Source organism: Artemia sp. Qi Xiang Cuo, chromosome 18, assembly GCF_049724085.1.
Source record: "Artemia sp. Qi Xiang Cuo chromosome 18, ASM4972408v1, whole genome shotgun sequence".
Lineage (NCBI taxonomy): Eukaryota > Metazoa > Arthropoda > Branchiopoda > Anostraca > Artemiidae > Artemia > Artemia sp. Qi Xiang Cuo.
The window spans coordinates 54,010,453-54,035,423 of record NC_142811.1 but is presented as its reverse complement, the minus strand read 5'-3'; the positions used below and the strand labels follow the sequence as shown (position 1 = coordinate 54,035,423).

At 34.6% G+C, this 24,971-nt stretch overlaps 1 protein-coding gene and 1 pseudogene across 1 annotated transcript in view; one reads left to right on the top strand and one right to left on the bottom strand.

Annotated features, from left to right (window-relative positions):
• The window catches only part of LOC148941649 (26S proteasome non-ATPase regulatory subunit 1-like), a 775,304-nt gene that overhangs the window by 406,849 nt on the left and 343,484 nt on the right, over positions 1-24,971 (bottom strand). The gene's annotated exons all lie outside the window — the stretch shown is intronic.
• LOC148941652 (uncharacterized) lies at positions 981-4,291 on the top strand (annotated as a pseudogene).

Below are 24,971 nucleotides of genomic sequence, written 5' to 3'. Positions count from 1 at the left end.
TTATACACCCCAGTATAAGTCCAAAATTCCGCACCAGTGATCTTAGTCCCAAAAAAGAATGGTGACCCGAGGCTCGTAGTCGATTATAGAGCCCTTAACAAGCAAGTAGTGAGTGATAAATTTCCCCTGCCAAGAATCGACGAAATCCTTGACTCTATCTCAAGTAAAAACAAAATATTTACTTCTTTAGATCTTACCCAAGGCTACCACCAATTAAAAATAGCCGAAAAAGATGTTTATAAAACTGCATTTTCTATGACCGAGTGTGCGTCATACGAATACTTGAGAGCATCTTTCGGACTCAACACAAGTTCAAGCGCGCTATCTAGATTCTTATTTCATCTATTAAGGCTAATCGTCTTTATTAGTGGCTAATGCTATTTTCCCTATGCTAGGAAATCGGGAATAACTGCTGCGATATAAGTGATTTTGCGCTGATTTTTTTTTGCCGAGTTAGAAAGTAAAATAATGTTGGATTCACTTTTTATATATATTTGTTTACTTTTGTCGAAAAAAAGAAAAAAATTTATTTTATTTTTTTTAATAAAAATTTAGAAGCTTGGAAATGAAAGTAGATATTTTTGCGGTTGATTCTACTGGTATTTAAAAAAAAAATTTTGGTTACAGAATTATTAATTTTTTTTTTTTTTTTGTACAAAAAATTATTTTCAGTTTTCATTATTTTATTGCTATAAGGCATGAAATCTGCTCCAAAGGCTAGAATTTTGGACAGTATGCAGATTTTATAATCTACAATGATTACAGAAAGTGTCTGATGTCTACCACAATTTAAATTAAATATAAAAGCAAAAAAATACAAATAAAAAAATTGCTCGATTTTTACTTTATTTTCCCACTGTTTCCCGCTTGGTAGCGTTATTTCGTCAGCCAATAGGAAGAAAGCCCGCAATTTTGATTGGACTGTGTTCGGTATATCATTATGACTTTGGGATAGAAACTGTCAAAAAGACCTTTGAGCCATGAGGAAGAAAATTATAAAGAGAAGGTGGCTGAATTTAAAATACCGGTAAGAAAATATTACATATACTATGTTCATTCCATCCAGTCCAGAAGATTTTAAAATTGCTTCCGATGGGTTCTGGTTTTACATCCCCTTCAATCTAAAATTTATGGAAAAAAACTTGTTTTTATATGTACAATGGTTAGGAGACAAATTCACATTAGGCTTCCCAGACACGTACAATGTAATTTTATGGAGGAGGATGCGGAAAAATCTTAGCAGCTCTACACAAACAATAAAAATTTATGTTTCAGGTGAAAGGATGTTTTATGATTTGGAGGAAGATTAACTACTTGCCTCCAGGATATCCAATAGAGGAAGCAAACTTGCTTGAAAGTTTTTTAGCTTTGTTTTTTGGGCGAGGAGGGGGAGTAGGGGGCCTTTCTAGCGCCTGGTTTCCAGCTATCACACTTGTGAAGCTATGAAGAAGACATCCCAGGGCCTTAACAGGGGAGTTCTGGTATATAATGATATGCAATAAGCTTTACTTCGGCTTTTTTTTTATAGTAGTTTCTAAAGGGAAAAAACAATAATCTATTCCTGTGATTTTTAAAGTTATATCTATCCTTATGAGCTGTATAAAACAGATCACTTCCAATGGATCATATGAAAATAAAAATGTAATAAAAGTGGAGAAAGCATAAAATATGAACTCAGGAGGTGTGAAGTGGAGACCTTGGCTAAAATTGCCGAGGATCTGGAAGATGCAGCTAGACGGCATGATAATAAAATGTTGTATTGACAAGTTAATAAATTAAGAGGGAATAGTCAATTCGGATTTGTCCCAGTGTGGTCCAATCCCTCTTTCTAAGACTATAATGAGAGAAAGTTTGAGATGGCTAGGGCACGTTCTGCGGATGAGAGATGACAGACTGCTGAAGATTTTTTCTTTTCGGCCAACCACATAGGGCTAAACGGAAAGCAGGTCGTCTGTGGTTGGAGTGGAATGATGTCATAAAGAAAGATTCAAGGGAAATGGGAACTTCCAAGGAGGGGGTAAAAAGGGGGCTTTGAATAGAATAAGATGGGTTGGGGGCGTGTGTAGCTGTGTTGGCCTCAGGTGACTTAGTGCTGCGGTGAGTTGTTAGTAGTAGTAGTGTTTCCAGTACATCAATAATTACTTCCCTTATGTGTATATATGTTGTGAATGATGGGTTTATCATCCAGCATTCCTTTTTATGTTTCATTTTTTATTTTTAGGAAGGTACAGCTTGGAGAACAAAAAGATGATTTTTCAACCTCATCTGAAATTACAGAAGAACTTTCAGTAAATCCTAAACTAAACGAAGCACAGAACTTGGGAAGCGGTGGAGGTTCTTCTGGTATCGATAGGTCAGCAACATTTACCGATATTGACTTATCTGGAATTTCAGATGGAAATTGCATTGTAAATCTAAGACATTTCCTCAGTGAAGTAGCTTCTGTATTCACACACAAGATTAGTTGTAGACTATCATATGATAATTTGATAATAAAACAATTAGAAAAGAAAGGCCTGCAAACTGAACTGAAAGTTAAATGTAAAAAGTGTAACTGGGAAAAGAGGATTAAAAATGAACCAGAATGTCCAGTAACAAGTGTAAAAGAATATCTTTCAAGCTTTAGTACAGAAAGTAAATAGGTTACTTTCTCAAAAAAAGACTCAATTTTAAAAGGTTGCTTGAATTTGAAGGCCGTTTGGGGAGCCATGGGCACTGGAGGTGGATATTCTACACTGTGTGAACTCTTCGGAGTGCTTGGAGTGAAGCCAATGTCGCAAATAGTTTATTCCCGTATTGAAAGACAGCTGGGTAGTGCTTGGATGAATAGTTTGTCGGAGATTTTGCGAGAAAATGGACGAGAGGCCTTACAATTAGCCATTCATGAAGTTAGGTATAAAAAGGACTCATACTGGACAAAAGTGGTATATGATGGAGGCTGGAATAAGCGCAGCAAAGGGCATGATTATTCAGCCAAAGGATGTGTTGCGGTTATCATAGATGCATTTACGAAAAAACTGTTATATATTGGCATAAAAAATAAATACTGTTATATGTGTTTTTCTTCTGCAAACTCTAAAGTAAGTTCTAAAGACTATTTCTGCTTTCTGAACTATAACGGAAATTCGAAGAGCATGGAAACAGACATTCTAGTTGAAGGCTTTCGTTCCAGTGAAGAGATGCATGGATTACAGTTTTTAGAGTTTATTGGTGACGGTGATTCAAGGGTTTTTTATAAGCTAAAACAGTGTGTCTCTTACGGTTCAAACATACGGAAAGATGAATGTGCCAATCACGTCACAAAGAACTATACAACGCATCTATATAACTTGTGCAAAAATAAGAAAGGTTTGTACGCCAAATTTATCCCCAGAGGAATTATCCAGCAATTGACCAAAAATTTAAGGGGTTCGATCAAAATAAATTCCGAAAATAATGGAACAGCGGAAGAATTGAAGAACCTGTTAAAAAGAGGTCCGTACCATGTTTTTGGAAACCACACAAAATGCGATTCCGGTTGCCCAAAATTCATTAATGACAAAATAGAAAGTTGGTGGAATACTCTGCCCATGCACGGGTTTGAGGATGTTATGACAGGGGTAGAGGTTGTGTGTCGAAAATCAGAGCGGCTCCGAAATGACGCAACTACAAACTTAGCTGAAAGCTACATGTCAGTTGTTGCAAAGTTCATCGGGGGAAAGCAAATAAGCCGGTCTAAGGGAGGTTCATACCATGCAAGAGTAAATGGAGCCAGCCTTGCTTATAATTCAGGTCCAAAATGGCATCAATTAGCTTGGAAAAATATTTTTAGGTCCAGTCCTTCTTGCTTGACAAAAAAGTATTGCAAAAAAACAGCAGAACATCGTTCAAGATCTAAACGTAATTTTACCAGTTATTATAGTTCTCTTGGAGGAAAACATTTTGCTAAGTTAAAAAACAGAAATAACAACTTTGGCGATAGGGACTATGGACCAAACTGCAATAAGCCAGATATGACTTCTGATGAAATAAGCTCAGCCAGACGAAAATATACTAAGCAACATTTAAAATTGGATAGTGCCAGTATTAGCCGTTTGTTTTATAATACCAAGGGGCAATCAAAAAATGAGAACTGGGTTGAAGAGAGATCTAGGAGAATAACGAGCAGTTATTTTCATAGAATTGCAACTAGAAAAAATAGCACTAGAGTTGCCCCAATTGTTAAGCAAATTCGAAATTTGGCACCTAGATTCTGCTCTGCCCTTATGAAAAAGGGTTTGGATTTAGAAGTAGTTTCTCTAGAAGCGTATGAAAAGAAATTAAACTTAAATGTCATAAAGGGAGATGAAATAGGACTTAGTGTGCATCCACAGCATCAATATCTTGGTGCATCTGTAGATGGATTGCTCTCTGATGGCACACCTATAGAGATAAAAACTGTACATAACATACCAGAATTCAAAACCATTTTTGATGCTGCTCAGTTCAAAAATCTAGTCAAAGGATGTCTTATTGAATTATCCAGTGAAGGTCTTCAGTTAAAAAAAAATCGTAGGTATTTTGCCCAGATACAAGGCCAACTCGAGGTACTAGATTGAATGATGTGCCATTTAACAGTTTTTAACTCCATTGATGACTGGGAAATAATTACAGTTCACCGGTCAAAAGAATACTGGGCGAAAGTATTTCCAAAGCTTGAAGCTTTCTGGAATGAATCCTTACTACCTGAAATTTTAGACTCGAGGTTGGTAAGGAATATTGAAATCAGAGAGCCTATGGTCTCAGAGGATATGAACACCAGAGAGCCAAGCTCGTCTCAAGAAACCAAAAGAGGGAAGAAAAGAAGGTCAAGTCTGGTTGACGTGGACAACAAGAAAAATACACAGAAGGGATCGGGAGACAACGAAGAATCCACCAGTCATTCAGCGCATGAAAACAGCGGTTTTGAAGAAATAATTTGGTCTGATTTGGAATAAATGAATCTTTGTGTTTGATGTATTTTATGTGATGTATTTTGATGTACTTGTATTTTTGATGTGATGTGACAGTGATGTGATTATTACGGCTCTTTAATTTTAATTAGTAAGTGTGTAATGTACATTCCCAGCTTGCTGTGATGATCAAAGTCGCGTCTTTTTACCAGGCTTGTCCCATATCCACCGTGCTTGACATAGTTCCAACACTCTTGGTATAGCTCCCACAGGTTCGCGGTTCTTTGCACACTCCCACCACGCTTGGTAAGCACTGCCTGGTGTACATGATTTCAGAGAGTGGAAAGCCACGCGATATTCCATCTTTTTCTTTCCACCATTTTCATAGTCACTTGTCTCATATCCGATGCTGTTGCTACAGTGAAGCAGGAGGTTGATTTACATCATCCTTGACTTTTTGCATGTGTTTAACAATTTTTTATTTGTGATGTGATAGACAGGCTTTTATATATATCGATTTTCATTGTCACTTGTCTCGTATCCAAGGCTGTTGCTCCAGTGAAGCAGCAGGCTGATTTACATTATCCTGGACATTTTCATGTAACCTTTGGCATAATTTTTTGTGTCTCACAATATTTCTTCCAATATCTCCACTGTTACATATCTTTTAGCCACATATTTCTTTGTTCTTCACTTTAATTTTTGATTCGTCCTGATTTCCATTGTAGTGTGTCTTATAACCGCATTTTTTGTACTTCACTTTTTTCCCTCGTTGTAATTCTCCCTGACGCGTATCTTCTAACCGCAAATTTCTTTGTTCTTTAATTTTGTTTGTCATTACTTTAGAATTTTTTTACAGTGACCGCATCGCTTTCGTTTTTGACTCGTTGCAATTTCCACTGCTGCTTATCTTTTAACCACGCATTTCTTTATATTTCAGTTTCGTTTTTGAGTCGTTGTTATTTTCGCTGCCGTTTAACTATTAACGCGTATTTCTTTTTTCTTCAATTTAGTTTTCGACTCATAATTTTCTTTTTAGCCAGTATTCTAACGACATATTTTTTTTATTCATTTTCTTTATCATCAGATATTTTTTTCAATACCCTTTGCCTTAGCTGCTTTGATTAGTCATGTCACATTTGATGGTCTAGAATGCTCATTTTCACCGATTGCGGATTTACGTTTTTTAAGGTCGTCCTCTTGATCTTGTCTCATTTGATGCTCTAGTTTGTTCATTTTGAGCAATAGTTAATTTATGTTTATGTCCTTGAGATATTATCAAACTGCTGGAAATATCTTTTGTAAATAGAATCATTACATTTGATATTTTATACTTAGCCATGTTTTGTGTATTTTTACATGCGCCATAGATACTAAAAATGAAAGAACAGCTCCTGACGCGGAAATGACGTATTTGTGCTTTTGAAATATGTTCATAGATATGACTTTACTCATATGAATTATTTTTTGAAATTAGGGCTCTTAAAAAATTTCTCAAGCTTGTGACCCATCTAGATGGTTTTTTTTTTCAGGAAAAATATACCAGGGTGCCAATTTTAAAACAAAAATATGGAGCCGTCGTGGGGGAAAAATTTAAAAATACATACATGCATAAACAAATAAATAAATCGGTATTTATTTTTTTACTTAATTTATGATCATTTATTAAATAATGCCAGAAAATCTGGCTAAATCTACACGGAAAAATCCCCTCCCCACGAAAATATCCTATAGACAGTTATATCCCGGTGAAAATTTAACCAGGACAATTACCCTCAACATCTCCGTGGGTAAAATTAAGTCGGTAAAGCTAAAATAAGACTTATAAATATAATTTCGTACATGAATTACGGGAGAGTCCCCCATCATAAAATTTCCCCTTTAAAGTTCACCCCCCCCCCCAAACTTCCTTCCACATGGAAAATTCTACCCTTGGAAAGTCATCCCAGCAGAAAATTCTCCCCTCCCCCATCCTAAAAATGTAGACATACGTCCCAGTAACAAATACTATACGTAAACAATGGGCAAAATTTTTAACTTAAAGACCTTTCCCCAGGGGCTGCGGGGGTTATGTTAACTGCAAAAGATATTTATTGGGCCTTTCAACTATGCTGAACAAAATGGCGCTCTCAAATATTGAATCGCCGATTTTAGAAGAAAAGGGGCGTGGGAGGGGTCTAGTTGCTCTCCAATATTCTTGGTAACTTAAAAAGGGCCCTAGACCTTTTAATTTCTGTCCGAGGGACCTCTCTCCCGACATTCTAGAATCACTGGGTAGATACTATCACCCCTGGAAAAAAAACAACAGGCATCTGTGATCATTCTTCTGGTAAAAAAATACGAAATTCCACATTTTTTCAGACAGGAGTTTGAAACAGAAAGACGTAATAACATCCAACCGTCAGGACATCCAACGCCATAACATCCACTAAAACCATCATAACATCGACAAAATACTCCGTCAGAACCACCAACCGTCACAACATCCCAAATTTAAAACCCTACTTTTTGGGGGTTTAAGGGGGACAAGGTACCTAGGTTAGGTTGGGTTAAGTATTTAATATATACTATGCTTTACCCCCCCCCCCTGATGTGCAAATATATAGCCGAAATTTGTTTCTAAACTATTATATAATTATTGCTCTTATATAAACTTATAAATTTTTTTGGATGTTTTGACGGTTGGTGGTTCTGACGGATTCTCCTTTTGGATGTTATGACTTTTGATGCTTATGACGGTTATTCAAAGTGGTAGCACCCTGCTTGAAACCTTTACAGTAGGATCCTCTAATACGCTGAATCTGGTGGTGTGATTTTCAATAGGATTCTTTGACTTTTAGGGGGTATTTTCCCTCCTTTTAGAAATCAGGCAATTTTTCTCAGGCTTGTAGCCTTTGGTAGGTAACACAAAACTTAATAAAACTTTATATTTGTAATCAGCATAATAAGCCGATTCTTTTGATATCAAACAGTTCGTGGTAACGAACTGTCAAGGAGCGACCCGGTTCAATAGTAACTAAAACTCTAAAAACCGGAATTTTGATGCCCATAGATACATCAATAGAATCAAATTTTTATGCTGATTTCAAATATATAAGTTTTATTAAGTTTAGTTATATTCATCAAAAGTTACGCGCCTGAGAAAATTTGCCTTATTTTCGAAAAAAAAGGGGAAAACGCCCAAAAAGTCATAGAACCTTAATGAAAATAACACCATCGAATTCAGCGTATCAGAAAACCCTAATGCGGAAGTTTCAAGCTCCTATCTGCAAAAATGCGGAATTTTGTATTTTTGTCAGAAGAAAGATCACGGATGAGTGTTTATTTGTTTTTTTTTTCTTTTTTTTTTATTTCCCCAGGGATAATTGCAGCGATCCCGTATTCCTAGAATATTGTGAGAGGACTGATCTGAACGGAAATTAAAAGTTCTAGTGCCCTTTTTAAGTAACCAAAAAATTGGACGGCAACTGGGCCCCCTCCCACGCTCATTCTTTTCCCAAAGTCGCCCAATCAAAATTTTGAGAAAGCAATTTTGTTTAGCATAGTCGAAAATCTAATAAATATGTCTTTTAGGATGACTTAATCCCCCACAGTTCCCGGGGGAAGGGCTGGAAGTTATGAACTTTACCCATTGTCAGACAGTTCGTGGTAACGAACTGTAAGTAAAGAGCGACCCGGCTCAATAGTAACCGAAACTCTAAAAAACAATTTTGATAACAATAGATGCATCAGAAGAATCAGATTTTTATACTGATTTCAAATATGCATCATAAGTTACGCGTCTGAGAAAATTTGACTTATTTTAGAAAAAAGGGGGAAACAATCCCTATAAGTCGTAGAACTAATGAAAATCACACAATCATATTCAGGGAATCAGAAAACCCTGCTATAGAGGTTTCAAGCTCCTATCTGCAAAAATGTGAACTTTTGTATTTTTTGTCAGAAGAAAGATCATGGATGAGTGTTTATTTGGTTTTTTTTTCCAGGGGTGATCGTATCGATCCAGTAGTCCTAGAATATCGTAAGAGGGCTCATTTGAACGGAAATTAAAGGTTCTAGTGCTCTTTTTAAGTGACCAAAAAACTGGAGGGCAACTTGGCCCCCTCCCACGCTCATTTTTTCCCAAAGTGACCCAATCAAGATTAATTTCATATGCAAAAAAATACAATTTTTAGTTCAGCAGTGGTTATATTTTCTTCTACATATCTTAAACTGCTCATCTAATTTGATCTTCATAGAATCTAACGTGCTTTTACTTTTGTTTTTTTCTCCTCCGTTAAACTGGATTAACAAAAAAGACCCCAGGTGTCGAAGACTAATTGTGTTTCTGTCAATAGTCTCATACCGGGTTTGCTATCGACGAGATACAAGCAGTGGCGTTACCAAGATCTGTAAGACCAGTTTCGAAAATTGAGCGGGAACAATAAAGACAATTACCCTTAAGAGGATTAAAGAATATCATTCATTTTGTTGATGATGTTATATGTGTAGGAGAAAATGCGGAATAACACTTAGCAACATTAGCTAAGGTGTTTGAGAAATTTTGAGAGAGACTTATTTAAAATGCCGGCCTGAAAAAGTAAATTTATTTCAACCAAAAACTAAATTTTTAAGAGTAGTAGTGACCCAAGGAGAGATATCCCCAGACCCAGACAAAAAAATGTGTTGAAAACCTCAAACTCCCTAGAACCATAAAAGAATTAAGAGGAATTTCAGGTCTCACTGGCTACTTTAGAAAATTCGTGCGCAATTACGCTCAATTTGCGAAACCCCTCACGGAATTAACTAATTAACTAATGGGAACTACCAAAATATTACCTGGTCACAGGAAGCGCAAACTTCCCTAGACCGTCTCAAAAAGGCACTCATTTCAGAACCCATATTATCGCTGCCCGATTTTGAGAACGGACAATATGTGGTCACAACTGATGCTAGTTCAAAAGGCATTGGCGCTATCTTATCCCAAATAATCCCAGTAGAAAGCCCTAATCCTATGGAGGAAACGCTTGGACGTAAAGAAATAGAAAAAGTTATATGTTATTCAAGCAGGAACTTATCAAAAGGCGAGAGTAATTATCCCACTACAAACTTGAAATTATTGTCTATAATCCACCGTTTGGACAAATTTAGACACTATTTAATTGGCAGAAAATTTATGCTACGATCAGACCATAAAAGCTTGCAGTACCAGCGCACTTTTAAAAACCCTACGGGAATTCTAGATGAATTATGAAAATCTAAGATCTAGATTACGAATTTGAATATTTAAAAGTAAAAAAAAATACAGCTTGTAATTTTCTGAGTAGATTCCCAGAAAATGTGCCGTCAGAAACCGAGCAGGATGAAATTAACACTATTAATATCAAGATTAAATGTAAAAAAAAGTCAAAGAAACAGTAAAAGAAAACAAGGTTTATTATTGTCGCTTGTCTTTAGAAAATATAAAAAGAAAGCAAAAAAAGACTAAATGTGTTTAGCACTTATTAATTATTTTGTGAATGATGACAAATTCAAAACTTTTAGAAGAGAGATAGATAATTTTATTATGATCTTGATGATGAAATACTATGCAGAATCGTGACTGCTGAGGCAAAGAGAAACCAAACTTCAATAATACCTGTATTACCCCTAAACTTAATAAAACCTGCATTCGAATACTTTCATTCAAATATAGGTGGACATTTAGGAGTAACAAAAACTTTCCATAAATTAAAACAATATTTTTATTTACCGTCGGTATTAACAAAATTTAAAGAATTTATAAGCACATGCAAAGCGTGTAACTTAAGAAAAAACCCAAGTTTATCCTAATCCTCCAATGGAAAGAGTCCCTGCAGCGAAATTCCCCTTCGATAGTGTCTCATTTGATTTATATGGAACCAGTGAAGACTTACCTGTTTCCAACAGAGGCCATACTAGTATTCTTTCAGTCATAGATAACTTTTCCGGATTTACTTTTGCAAAAGCATTAAAGAATCAAGGCGCATACGCCACGAGTAAAGTGTTAGCGAAATCATTTTTAAAGTTTGGTATTCCAAATAAAGTTATAAGTGATAACAGAGGCAATTTTGTTTCCAAAGTAACAAAAGCCTTAATGAGTTTTCATAACATAGAGAAATTGGTGACATCTCCTTACCGCCCACGAGCCAATGGTAAAATAGAAAATAGACAAAAAATATTTTCGAATGTATTAAGCATCTATACAAAAGACAACAGGAATGACTGGGATCAATTCTTACCTTATTTGACTAACATAATCAATACTGCTTATTCAGAAACAACCAAAGACAACCCCTTTTATTTACTTTTTGGTCACGATTTTAAAACCCTCTATAACGAGATTATAGAGTCCCGGCAATATTACAATAACTCGGAGGATTACAAACAGGAAATCATAAATAGGATGAGAAAAACTTATAAAATAGTAAGACAAGAGTTGGAAAAATGTAAAATAAGTCAAGAGCTAAGAAACCTACCCAAAGTCAAAGGGAACATAGATTTTAAGATAGAACATTGCGTCTAGCTAAAGAATGAGGCAAAGACGGAAGGCAAGAAACTTTCCAATAAATATTCTGGATCGTACAGAATAGTCAAAAAGTACGATAATGATTTTACTTTTAAAATGGTGAACCCCGATAATGGAAGAACTTACAAGGCACATGTTAGCCGAGAAAAGATCGAAATTCCAGGAAAGATGGGTATCGCGTCCCTCGTCTACCGACTCGTCAGACACGGAAAATGAGCTCCCTAAATCAAGATTGGCAGAGCTAAAACCCTTTAATTTTAAACAAGATTATTTTGTAAATGAGAGTGATCAGGAAAATTTTGAAGAAATTCTTAGCTATGAAAAATTTAGTTATTCCCAAACGAAAATCCCTAATACCAGTAAAAACAAAAACACCAAAAAGCCCAAAAAGTTCATCGTCGGAGAGCACAGAAGAATTAGATTATACGATATCCCCAAAAACCCAATTTTTCCCTGATAGAATTTCGACCCTTTGTCCCCCCAAAAGGTTTCCAGACGATATGGTTTCCCCTGCAACACCAATAGATAAACCCCTGTCATTGCAGGAGGAATTGAAAAGAGCGGTAGAAACTCCATGCATTATTGTAAAGAAAACTCCCCCCAAAGATTAAATAAAAGAAAAATCTACGAGAAGCGATGGATTTAATAAATTTCCCCATAAAAACGATGCAAAGTATATTGCCTTGGATTCAAACTCCCAAGGATGACCAGCAAGGACAATATCATGTTATAACCGTGTCCAAGGTAAAGCCTACGCAATGGACTTCATGGAGGGAAACATTAGTGCAAAAAATGCCCCTTCCTCCTCAAGACATGGCATTTAAACAGTGGAGAAACCCTGCAAAAACTTTTGATTCCTCTCAGAGTTCTCAAGAGTTTTTCAAATCTCCCAAGTTGAAAACGCAAAGCGAGGACTTAGAGAATAAACCCTCTGCTTCCAGAGGAGTAGAAATTTACGGAGGAAGGGCAGGTGATACCTCAAGAACATTAAGCGCAGCCTCTAAAAGTTCAAATGCGGGATCATCGAAATCCAGTTTTGAAGAGCCTTACGGCGAATCAGACCATGTGGTAGTTAAAGATATTGGGAAATAAAAACCGACTGCAGCGGCCGCACACGAAAAAGAAACAAAATTAAAAGGGTAAGAATTTTCAAAAAAATATAAGAAATTCGATCTTATATCCCTAGCAAAAACGAAAAAGAAAAAACCGCAAGAAACAGAAGAAAAAGTAACGACACAGTTAGGCCGAACGATTAAAAAAACTGACAGATGGAAGTACCCCTAATTAATGCAAAGTCAAATGTTCTTTTCGTAGGGAGGTTGTGTCCGCGGTCATCGACTGGTAATTTCTTTTTTATTATTCGTCGAGGTTGGCAGATTTCAAATCCCTTATGAAAATCAACCTGTAATCCACCATAATAAATTTAAAAGTATGCGAGTAAAATTAACCAAGTCAATATTAATGAATATAAAATAATACAAGTGAAGTCAAAACATTGGTGATCAGTGAGAAAGGCCCAAAGTAGGAAGCTAGTGGTTGGCCGATGATGACAAGTAGTGTTTCATGTCCTATTTGGCACATTCTGCCTACTGGCAGAATGCTTTTGCAAAATGAAAATCAACTATACCCCTAAAAAGGTGAATTAATTAGTTGAACAACCCAAAATATACCCAGTTATTGAGATTAAAGACGGATTCTATATCGTGGGGAGTTCGAGCTTTGCTTCACTGACGAACGGTGATTTATTTGGTTCATCGGTGAGGCGGTGTCTATACTCCACCATGAAAATCAACTTATGTTTCTACAAAATGATCCACGGAAACCATCCCTAACTCAGTGCTAAGTTGTGTCATCGAACTCAAATAGATGAACCACGTCTTGTGGGAAGTCCAGGGAGAAACTCAGAACCGAGGCAGCCGTTAGTTTGTTGGGTTTTGGCGGTCTCCTCGGATTTTCTATGAAAAATCAACCGTCATTCTAATAAAGGCTGATGTCATCAAAAACAAAAAATTATCAGTACAGAAGCGTCTAATTATGAACATGATCATGAAATGTCCTAATTGTGAACATTTTCAGATCATGACAATGGAATCAAAGCCTATCCGAAAGGCGATAATTGATACTGAGTTCATTACCATAATGAAGGCGAAGGAAAACATTAAATATTCGGCAGCTATTTTGGTCGTGAACGAACAAGGAAATCAGATATATGCAAAAGAATGGGATTTAACCTAAAATTTTAAAGGGTATGCACCCCACACTTATAAGTATAACTCGCGAATACCCCCAAATATCGTCCGGCTACAGGAGAAGTTAAAACAAAATATAGAAGAAGAAGCGCGAAACAACTTAATTGTTTACAGTTTTTAATAAGACATTTACAAAAGAATCTCAACATCAAATATTTCTACTCTAAGTGACCCAATCAAACGGACCTTTTAGTCCTTGATAAATGCAGAGCTCCCAAGATCTGCTATAATCTAGAGAAAAATCTTCAATGTGTCAAATATGAAGGCATACATCATCCTCTATCAGAAATCCAATTTTATAAACAATTTATATTTGACCCCGAATCTGAGGAATACAAATCCCTAGGTAGTAAATTATTTCTGAAACGTAAGAAAACACACCAAAGGAAAAGAGACGCCCATAAAGATAACTACAAGAAAATTAAAAGAAGATTCTAAACTGTAAATCTAACAAAATAAAACAAAACCGCAATAAGTATAATCCTCATAGAGACCTAAATTGTAACAAGTTATCGTAGCTTCACCCACAACGTATCATTCGTTAAAATTAAAATAACACATTTCTAGATAGACGTTGACCTCTGACGATAGCTTGCACTACCCCTTTAGGTACATAATCAATTTATTAACAAAAAAACAGCATAAAGAAATTTCCTAGTTGCCCACAGTCAAATAAACCTCATTTAATATCAAAAACATTACGTTATATGTCTCCACAGTGTTTCCCTGCGTATAAAAAATGTCATAGTATGAATAACGCAAATAAATCATTGAGCGAATATGTATTAGTGAAAGTAGTAGAAGAGCTAAATTTCGTCACGTTACATTTCCTCCTAAAGTCACCTAGAAGTCCCCTGGAAGATAGAATAATCTTAAGAACAATGGCAAGTTTAGTATATTATAACTTCATTACGCGGGTAATGCTAACAACAGTAGAAAGAACTAAATTAGCGGCTACCATGACATTCAGAACTCTCTTACAAAAAAATCCCAATGTCCAAATATCCCCTAATTGCCGAATTTATCGCAGAAAATCTATGGCAAACTCAAGATGAAAATGGTATCACAACAATATGACCCCTTAGATTCCTTACACTACGAAATAGATCGAGGGTATAACCTACTATATCAAGGGAATTTCCTTATAAGTTTGTACAAAAATTACTGGAACTTTGACGGCATAAACCCCGGAATAAAATCCAACACATTGGAAGTTACCGTGCGAGAATATAATGACATAAAGAGAATCGCACGAAACCTTTTTGAAAAAGATGAAAATTTTGGATCCAAAGTATTTCCCAATTTTAATATTATTGTACGCGAACAAAATGTTGTAATGCATCACATATACAATTAATTTTTAGAGTGGTAAAAGTTATAATCCTTAGCTGAACAATGTCGTAAAGTAATTCGTAAAAATATGAAAAAGAAAGATATATGGAATACGTTGAAAAACCTAGAGCTCCCGAATGATCTGTTGGTCTATCTGATGCACATAGACACATATAAAAGTAATGAAAACAACATAATATTTGAAATGAGGTGCCTAAGCACAAATGTGTCATCATGGGAAGTTCATCACCTTAATACCATGGTAGTACTATTAGAAACACGCAATGTAATACCGAAAGATACGGCAATCTTTAAGTTGAATATGGATGAACATAGAAGGAACCGCGTATACAAATAAAATTAAGGTGCCCTTATTTTAAAACACCCCATAAAACCCTCTGTTTTTGAAAGTTTTCCCTCTCAAAGAAATATATATATATATATATATATATATATATATATATATATATATATATATATATATATATATATATATATATATATATATATATATATATATATATATATATATATATATATATATATATATATATATATATATATATATATATATATATATATATATATATATATATATATATATATATATATATATATATATATATATATATATATATATATATATATATATATATATATATATATATACATTGTGAATCGAGTGAATCAATGAACTAGCGTATACTCCACGCAAAGTTAAACCATACACTTATCTCAATGCTCTCACGTTAAAGATCATTTTGCATTAGTGCAGAATCTAATAATTCTGGTTATAATAACGCAAATGATGTTATTAAAAGATTGATAATAAAAATAGGCTACCAGTGTACTTATATATATGTCGCTTGCTACTTATTTATGTGTTGCTTTCTAAGCATAATATAAAAGAAAAAAACACGTTGTTTAGCAATCATTAACTATGCCTTTACAGTACATCTCAACCAGTCATAATGGCATATCATAACCAGAGTAAAGTTAGAATTTCGATAACCATTCTAATCCTAAAATATTGTTCGTAAACAGAAATTATGTACTGCGCTTATAGATCAATTTTGTTTGGCCAATGATATAGAACGGTTCGAAGGTTAAATTAACAAAAATTATTATAATAAGACAGCCCAAGTTAAACGTTAAAGGGCCTAAACTACTTAAAAAAAAGATAATAATAATAATAACAAAAAAGTAAATAAATGAATTTTGAAAAAATAGGTAAAATTAATAATAAATTAATTCTAGAAGTAAACCAGAAGATGAGGCTTAAGAATATCATCCTAATCCTCGTTGTTCACGCGGCAGCCCAAGATATTGTAAAGCATGGAGTAATATTTAAGCATGAAAATTCACTCCTAGCCAGCCATAATACATGGAAAATCTTTATGTAATTGGATTCCAAACCCTTTGAAACCTTATTTCAACAAGTAACAAGACTAGAAAAAATACGAATGAACTCAAAGAGTCGATATTTCAATTCCTAAGGTCGGATAAAGGATTACAGAACAGTAAAATGATGCATAGTAAAGATAATAAAGAGATCCACATTCCAGTTATCTCAAAACTAAAATAAAAATTCGTAATAGATGACTTCAACAAGAAAAAAGACAGAAATTGACATCGCATTAGGAACCAGTACCAAAGAAAACAGGAGGAAAAGATCAGCAATCAATATTGAATACTTGTCAAAGGACATTACTACAATGAAATCTATGGAAAACCCTAAATTATTGAATATGAAGAAAGGAAAACTTTATGATGGAAATTATGCAATGCTCAATGACCTACCAGGCCTATGGACTTTTCTCAAAGAATTGTGGCAAAGTCATACCGAGAAAAACGTCACGAAAAGGACATCATCCAAACTAAGGAAGGATAATGACAACAGACAAAATACTAACCTAAAGGAATTAGACAGATCAAAGAACAAATTCACAAATACCCAACAAGATAATGAGTATATGAATCCTATAGAAGGAAAAGAAAAAGATATCGCGACAACCACCCCTACATATAAGACCCCAGGAAGAGAAATGCAATCTTCCATGTCGGAAACCACGACAAACACAGTGCCAGAAATGATCGCACTTAGTAAAGAATCACCTAATAATTTGACCATGTTGACTTATCTAAAACCCACGGCATTTACGGAATGGACATGGTCAACAGGGCCTACGTTTACGCACACCCAACCGATGGGCATATTCCATATAAACGCAAGGGTAAGAATCCCGGTAAGACATACCGAAATAGAAACGATAAGAGTACAAGGAATTAAGCCAGAAGAAAAGAAAAATAATTATAAGAAAGAGGAAGAGGACAATTACGTACATCAGAAATGTTGGACAATAGACGGTAAACATACTTGTGCTAGATTAGCCATGACCGACGAGCCGACAAAAGAAGTCATCGAACCGTTACCTGATCTAAGCGAGAAAAACGCCCAGAAAGTATCAACACATCAAACCTTCTTAATGTTATACAGACAAAGATTACAAGCCTTATTTGAATCATTTAATGCGGAAATACAAAAATTGAAACAAAGCACAACGAGAATTTTTGAAGTATTCTTTCGAAGAAGTAAATACCGAAGATCTAAAAGCCTAATTCTTATCATTGGAGAACTCGTCTCCCGCCTGTTTGGTCTAACCACTGGGGAAGACTTAAACATCTTGGAGAAAATGTAAAAAAAATTGAATAACGCCATGAACGTAACGTTACACGTTCAGAAAATACAAGCAAGCATAGCAAATTACCAAAGAGATAAAGTCGAAACGATATCTAAGAAAATCTCAAAACTGTAAATGTAATGAACTATTTAAGGAACGAAGTGGATCACATAGTGACAGACGCGAGCCTTACCATGGTATCACTCGATATAATTACCATGTCATTACTAAATCTAGCGCCAGATGCTAGCAAATTCAAATTCGCACTATTTACCATCACGGGAGGAACCTTGTCATACGACTTGGTAGACCCTTCTAACTTAAAAAGCATTTTAGATGAAATAAAAAAACATCTAAAGTTTGGTTTAAATTTACCCATAGAACCGGAAGTATCAAATTTATTCCTTTATTATACGAAATTAAAAGTTCACATCACGGAAATAAATGAACAATTATTCGCAATAGTGACGATTCCGTTGATAAGCCAACAATCATATATGACTTATACAAAATTTCGACCTTCCCTGCTAATATAAAAAAGATGAATTCATTTATGACCATCACAGCTGACGCAGAGTATTTGCTTGTTGATCAAGATAGACGAAAATATGCCCTAGCTAATCCACAAGACTTAAAAGAGTGCGTATCATTCAAAAACCTAGCATGCCAGCTTACGTTACCTATTTATGACGTCAAATCCGTATCTTGTATGTTAGATATATTTTTGAAAGACACACAACAGGAAGAACTACCTAATTCTTACTAAACTTTGATAGGAAGTACAAAACGAGAAATATTCATACACCTTAGAAATGATCTTTGGTTATTTTCTGTTCCAAAAGAAAATGTTGGAACTTTATCTTGTTATAATAACACAGAAAGAATCGATCCAAGTTAAAAGACCGAATTACTATTGCAAGATGTGAGTACGATAACCATAAAACAAGGATGTCGACTTGTAACTAAAGAGTCAACAGTTCAAACGTGGTTAATTACCACGAGCACAAATATAATAAGCCCTAAAATAATGAATTTTAAGGCAATCAACCTGTTGTACACTATTCCTAACATAGAAAGTGAGGAAATGAGAACCTCAATATGGTCTAAAATAGAAAAGAATAAAGGAACGTTGCCACTTACGAAAATACGAGAAGCATTAGACTCCCAGATACCCCTATTTACTAATGAAGACCAGAGGTTATCATAGGTAGATAAACGATACGGTTTATTCTCAACGAATTTTCGGTGGAACATTCTACTGACCGTATTTTTCGTGTTTGCGATTTCTTTGACTGTGAGAACATTACTTAATTTTAATTGTGGAAGAATTTTGAGGATCAGAAGGCAGACCCCAAAAGAAAAACACGAGGAAACGGCTGAAATGCAAAAGTTAAACCCGAAACCCCATGAAAATGTCTACGCCTCGTAACAGGGAAGATTTTAGAAAACGAGTGGGCGTAGAGATCTCCACTCGTCCTTGCTATGTTTAGTTCCCCCATGTAAGTGTCGTTTACGTAAAACCGTGCAGTTACGACGCTGCAACATGCGTTTCTTAAATAGCACGGACGTGCGTGAACAGTGCAGGCATGAAATACGTTTTAAAATGAGACCTCAAATATAATGTTGTAGCGCAAACTATGTTTAAAAGATTACTTCAAATCTAATGTAGAATTAAATAAGTGTTGATGAAGATTAAAATGAATTATGTGCAATATAATGTACTAAGAAAAATAATAAGAGGTCTTACCTAAAGTTAAGAGAAGTAATCTCTTATAAGTAACAATGTCTTTTTATTAAAATTGTTATGTATATTAATATTGGCATATGCTTAATATGGCCTCGTAGCGTAACCAATTGAATTGGTTATTATGTATTATGATTACTTGTTTTGAAGAACGTCTGATTCTGCCGAGTTATTTTATTCCAGGAATTGGAACGGCGTATCAAAAACTAATCAGGACAATAAGTAGACCAGTGCAGATACAGCCAAGTAGCATCTATTTTCATCATACCTCAACCAACGAAGAGTACTCGCCATAGACTCCAGGCAATTTTCATCCTAGCTTCGTTTAAAATTACAGTTACCTTCTGATTGTTGCTTCCTTGACCACAAACCACAAACCATATTATATATCAGGTAACACTATCTATTAAATCTCAGTGTCCAATGCATTATCGAACTATAAAAATAGCAATTCTGAGAACCCCATTGATCAGCATAGGATGTAAGTGAATACATCCTCCTTGATAATAACGTTGATGAACCCAACTTATTTGCATGTCGCATTCACGAGTACAATCTCCTTCGACCATGTCTCCATTACCAAGATATTAGAGGTATTAGAGATATTGCCGTAAATGTTACAAAATAATTTCTGAAAAACGGACTTGGAAACCAACCATTGAATTATAGAAATTAAAAGTAATTCCAGTGAAGAACCCCTGAGTGACAATATACCCCTCCCCAAAGTTAAAGACAATATGTTGAAGGAGTCACTAAAGTTTGATGTCGACCCATTTCAAATCTAAACAGCGATCCCCCTGTGATTAACCAAGAAATCACTGCAAAAGCTAACAGATACAAGCCATGCACGAACAATTTTATAAGAGAATTATAATCTCTAAGGGCACGAATGAACAATTTTACACGAGAAATACATTCTCTATGTGATTCAAAATAGTCCAAAAGTGAAATGCTAAGAAGAAAAACAACCCATCTATTATCAACGCAATCCCAGTGCTTAATCCCATAACGATAAAGCACGTTATGAACTATCTAAAAACAGCAGGTGAGAACCAACTCTGATAGCAAAATTCCACACTCCTGTACCAAAAAGTATCATTTCTCGTTGGATAATTAGAGAAAGCAGGCCGTCCAAGATCAACATAACCATACTCGAACTATTATGTGAAGAAACTACACTGTAAGTGTTTTAAAGTTTTTTCTTGCACAAGACGAAAAGAGTGAAGGACAATAATCTACAATAGAAGAACTGAGTACGCTAAAAGACCCGTAAGGTGATGAAATAGGTGTGAACTCATATCACATTTTATTAATTTTGACAACTTAACAATTCTGATAACCTATTATTAATATTACATAACAAACAACCCCAGTGTAAGTGTTTTTGTTACCAGGTAAAAATAATATTGTGTGTTATAAATCATTCATATGTGTATCGCTAGATGTTCAGGTAGAGTTATATGTAGTGTTGTCATATTATTCGTTTAATTTACTGTAAGACAGGAAACATAGTTATTCCATAGTTAGCTTAAGATAGAAAAATTTACAAAAGATGAATCTTGAAAAAAATTTCTTATTAGTAACAGTAGAATAGTCCCAACCTTACCAAACACTGTTGAAAATGTAGAAGTTTTCAGTGTTAGATGTAGAAAAAAACACGTTGGTGTAAGAAGCTATCTTAGTCCGGTAGAGGAACCTTAGAAGACTATGTATAATAAAATAAGAAAAGTAATACAAATAGAATTTTAAGAACTCCTGATTAAGCTTTAATAGATTTATAATAATACAATATCAGTTAAAGTTATATAGGACAAATAGTAGACAAACTTCAGAATATTTTAAAACCTAAGGGCAAGCCAGTCCTAATGACGGGACGTCATTAAAAAATGGAACGGGTAACACGTACCGTGTATAATATATACTTAAAATATGTCAAAATTTATTTCGTCTAAATACACTTCCAATGTAAATTAAACTCCCCTAATTGAGTTTAAAATCCCGTTTCAAACTCTCGTCTAACTTCATAAACAGAGAAAGAAAAACCGCATTTATTTATCAGCCAAATATCGCTTTAAAAAGCACAAAATAAAGGATGATTAGTTTCAAGTACCAGCTTGAGGAATTTCAAGAATACTCTGTTGTACTGTGTAAAACTTTTGTTCGACAAACCAAAAGAGTCTTGAACATTCCCAGACGGTATTGACAGATTTGAAAGCCGAAAAACTGCGGTTTTTTTGCAAGTACCAAACTAACGAGATGGATTAGAATTTCGCTGAAGTATTTTGAAAAACATAGTGGGACATTGTTTAAAACTTAGTTTAGAAGTTTAGAAGTGCTCTTAGGAATATGTATGTTTAATGATCAAAATATCGCAGAAAAAACTATCGGGTAGACAGGCAACATAATGAACCCAGTTTGTCAGCATAATAATAAAGAAGCGGGCCCTCCGACAGGAGCTGGGCCAATCCTGAAATAGTGATTATTGCTCAGAATCAGAACGTATGTTATAAGGCAGTGAAAAAGTATTTTCGTGGCATTAATGGCAATTATGAAAAAGGTATTCTGACTATGATTATTCTGGTTGCGAGATCTACCTGTTTACATTATTGAAGTACGTTGCTGTACAGCAAAATATGTAAGTCTAATAAATCTGTTACTTTTCTATTTGTGTTGTTTTATTCATATGTCTGTATGTCTGTATCTAGTACCCCAGAGTAGACAACTAGTTCTATTGCCTCCATTGGAAACGTTCCCAAGGAATCTGAAAAAATCCACGAGGTACGCCTACGTTCCGGGATCTAAGGCTCCCCGGCCTAGTTAATCACCTTACAATGAAATTCAAGTTTATTATTGAACCAATCATATTTTCTTCCATTAGAACTGTGGTTAACCCCTTCTAATTTTTAAATACTCCACCCCATTTTTCATCACCATTCCTTGAAAATAAAAGAAGCTTATGTAGACCGTTTACCGTCCCCAATAAAGATAATATATACGCATAATACCTTGTATATACCTATAACACCTAATAATGCCTATAACACTTTTATCTCAACATCCACTTCCGGCTTCTAAATGCAAGGCGCAAGGAATTCCTCCTTATTACAAAATAAGATTGAAAAGTCATTTAATGAAACTTCGCATTCTGAATTTTATGGAATCACAACAAAATTAGCCATGCAGTGTGAATTTTTTAGTTTGAAAAATTCCATCACGGAAAAGGACCTTTGAGTCAGACAGAAATTAGAATAAGGTAATTTAGATTAATTGTAACTGCGCACAAAGCTGTTATTAGGGTTAGTGATGTCCAGGGAAAAATTATTTACAGTACTTGTAACCAAACTGAGATATAAGCAGAAAAAGCCAAATCGAAGTTAAAAATTTTATTAGAATGGACAATCCCCTAGCCGCGGTGTCCCTTCCTTAGCTACGGCGTCCAGGGAAGCTAATCCGGTTGCCCCCCCCCCCTTCTGCTCCAAGAAACGGCTTGACCTTTACATATATATCTATATGTTATCGTGAATGCCCGAAATCTGGTTAATGTCGACATTTACCGGCGAATATCTGTAATTCCTTTTTCACTGCTTATATTCAATTAGCTTTACGAATCTGCTTTTTCAGTCTTATGTAAGGCATAATGATGGCAACAGTTAAAGTTAGGTTAGATTATGTTAGTTTAGGTTAAATGTGGTTATAAATACAAGAAATGGGTTAAAAACCAAAGATAGGCTAACTTAGTCACACCTCAACTCACTTAACCAAACCTAAAAGAAGCTAACGTGTCATACCCAACCTTGAATTAAGTTTAAAAAGTTGACTGGCAACACTGACAAAATCCAAGCAGAAAAAAGTTATTTCGGACATTCACCGGTGAATTTGGACATTTACCAATTTGCGGACATTCACGGTAATATATATATATATATATATATATATATATATATATATATATATATATATATATATATATATATATATATATATATATATATATATATATATATATATATATATATATATATATATATATATATATATATATATATATATATATATATATATATATATATATATATATATATATATATATATATCGTTACGTTACGATATAGTAACGATTGTCTAATCTCAGTTCCTGATAGAAAAACGATTAAGAAGCTTGAAAAATGCCAAGTGTCACCAAAAGCCAGATGACATTGATGTTTTTTTGTTGACACTAGCGCCTTTTTCAACTCTTATAAATTACTCATATTTTTGGCGTAGATATAATAGATATAATCAATTTTTATAGCGAATCAAAACGGTGATGATTTATTGGGCTCTGTTTCGTCTGTTCAATTCGAACTCAAACAGATTTCAGATGTTGACAGCAAACATTCCTATAAACCGCAAAAAATCAGCACAAAACTAGGTAATAAGGAATAGCAATAACTGGACCTTTACATGTCAATAGTAAGTTCCATATCGTTGTTACTAACAAAACAATAGCAAAAGTTTTGAACGAGAAAATTGGTTTAACTGGGTCAACGTCAAGGTAGAAAAGCATCTGTAGTAATTTAATTTTAATTTGATACTCAAGGACAGATACCAATTTTTACAGTCATTTAGCATTGAGCCTATAATTGCTCAAATAGCTATCTAGGTTTCTTGAATACTCTTAATATTAATCTTTTTAGTAATAATGAAATTAAGCGACAAGAGCACAAAAACCCCAAGAAGCCACAAGAAGGCAAAGCCATAGTTCAAATAACATCTGGGCCAGATAAGGTGTATATATTTCAAACTGGGCCGATTACTATCTATCGTGCGCAAAGAACAATGACACGAAGACCTAGCCAGATTGAAAAGATTACCCCGGACAAGAGTCCGGATATCACTGGCAAGTGACTCCAGTAACCTCGACCGAACAACAAATATACTAAAAAAGGGCGCTGTGTTACAGACAAAGTATTAATAGGAATTAATAAAAGAAATTTGTCATGTGACCATGTGAAAAAGTGACCTGCTCATATTCTTTTCATCAATTATTTATATTGATTGTACAATAAATTAGTACAATGTATTAGTAACTTACAAGAAAGAGATTAGTAACTTACAAGAAAGTTGCTAATAAATATATTAGTACCTTAATAAATTTGTAACTTACAAGAAAGCTACTAATTTATTTAAAAATAAATTAGTAACTTACAAGAAAGAGAACTGGGTCTAGTGGCGACAAACAAAAACACAACGCAATCAAGCGTTGGGCGATATTTAGATATTTTTTTCAGTATTAATAGAAATAACTAATTTAATTTGTGAAGTTAGTAAAATTAGTGCAGTAACGATTGTCTAATCTCAGTTCCTGATAGAAAAACGATTAAGAAGTTTGAAAAATGCCAAGCGTCACCAAAAGCCAGATGACATTGATGTTTTTTTTTGTTGACACTAGCGCCTTTTTCCACTCTTATAAGTTACTCATACTTTTTGGTGTAGATATCATAGATATAATCAATTTTTATAGAGAATCAAAAGGGCGATGATTTATTG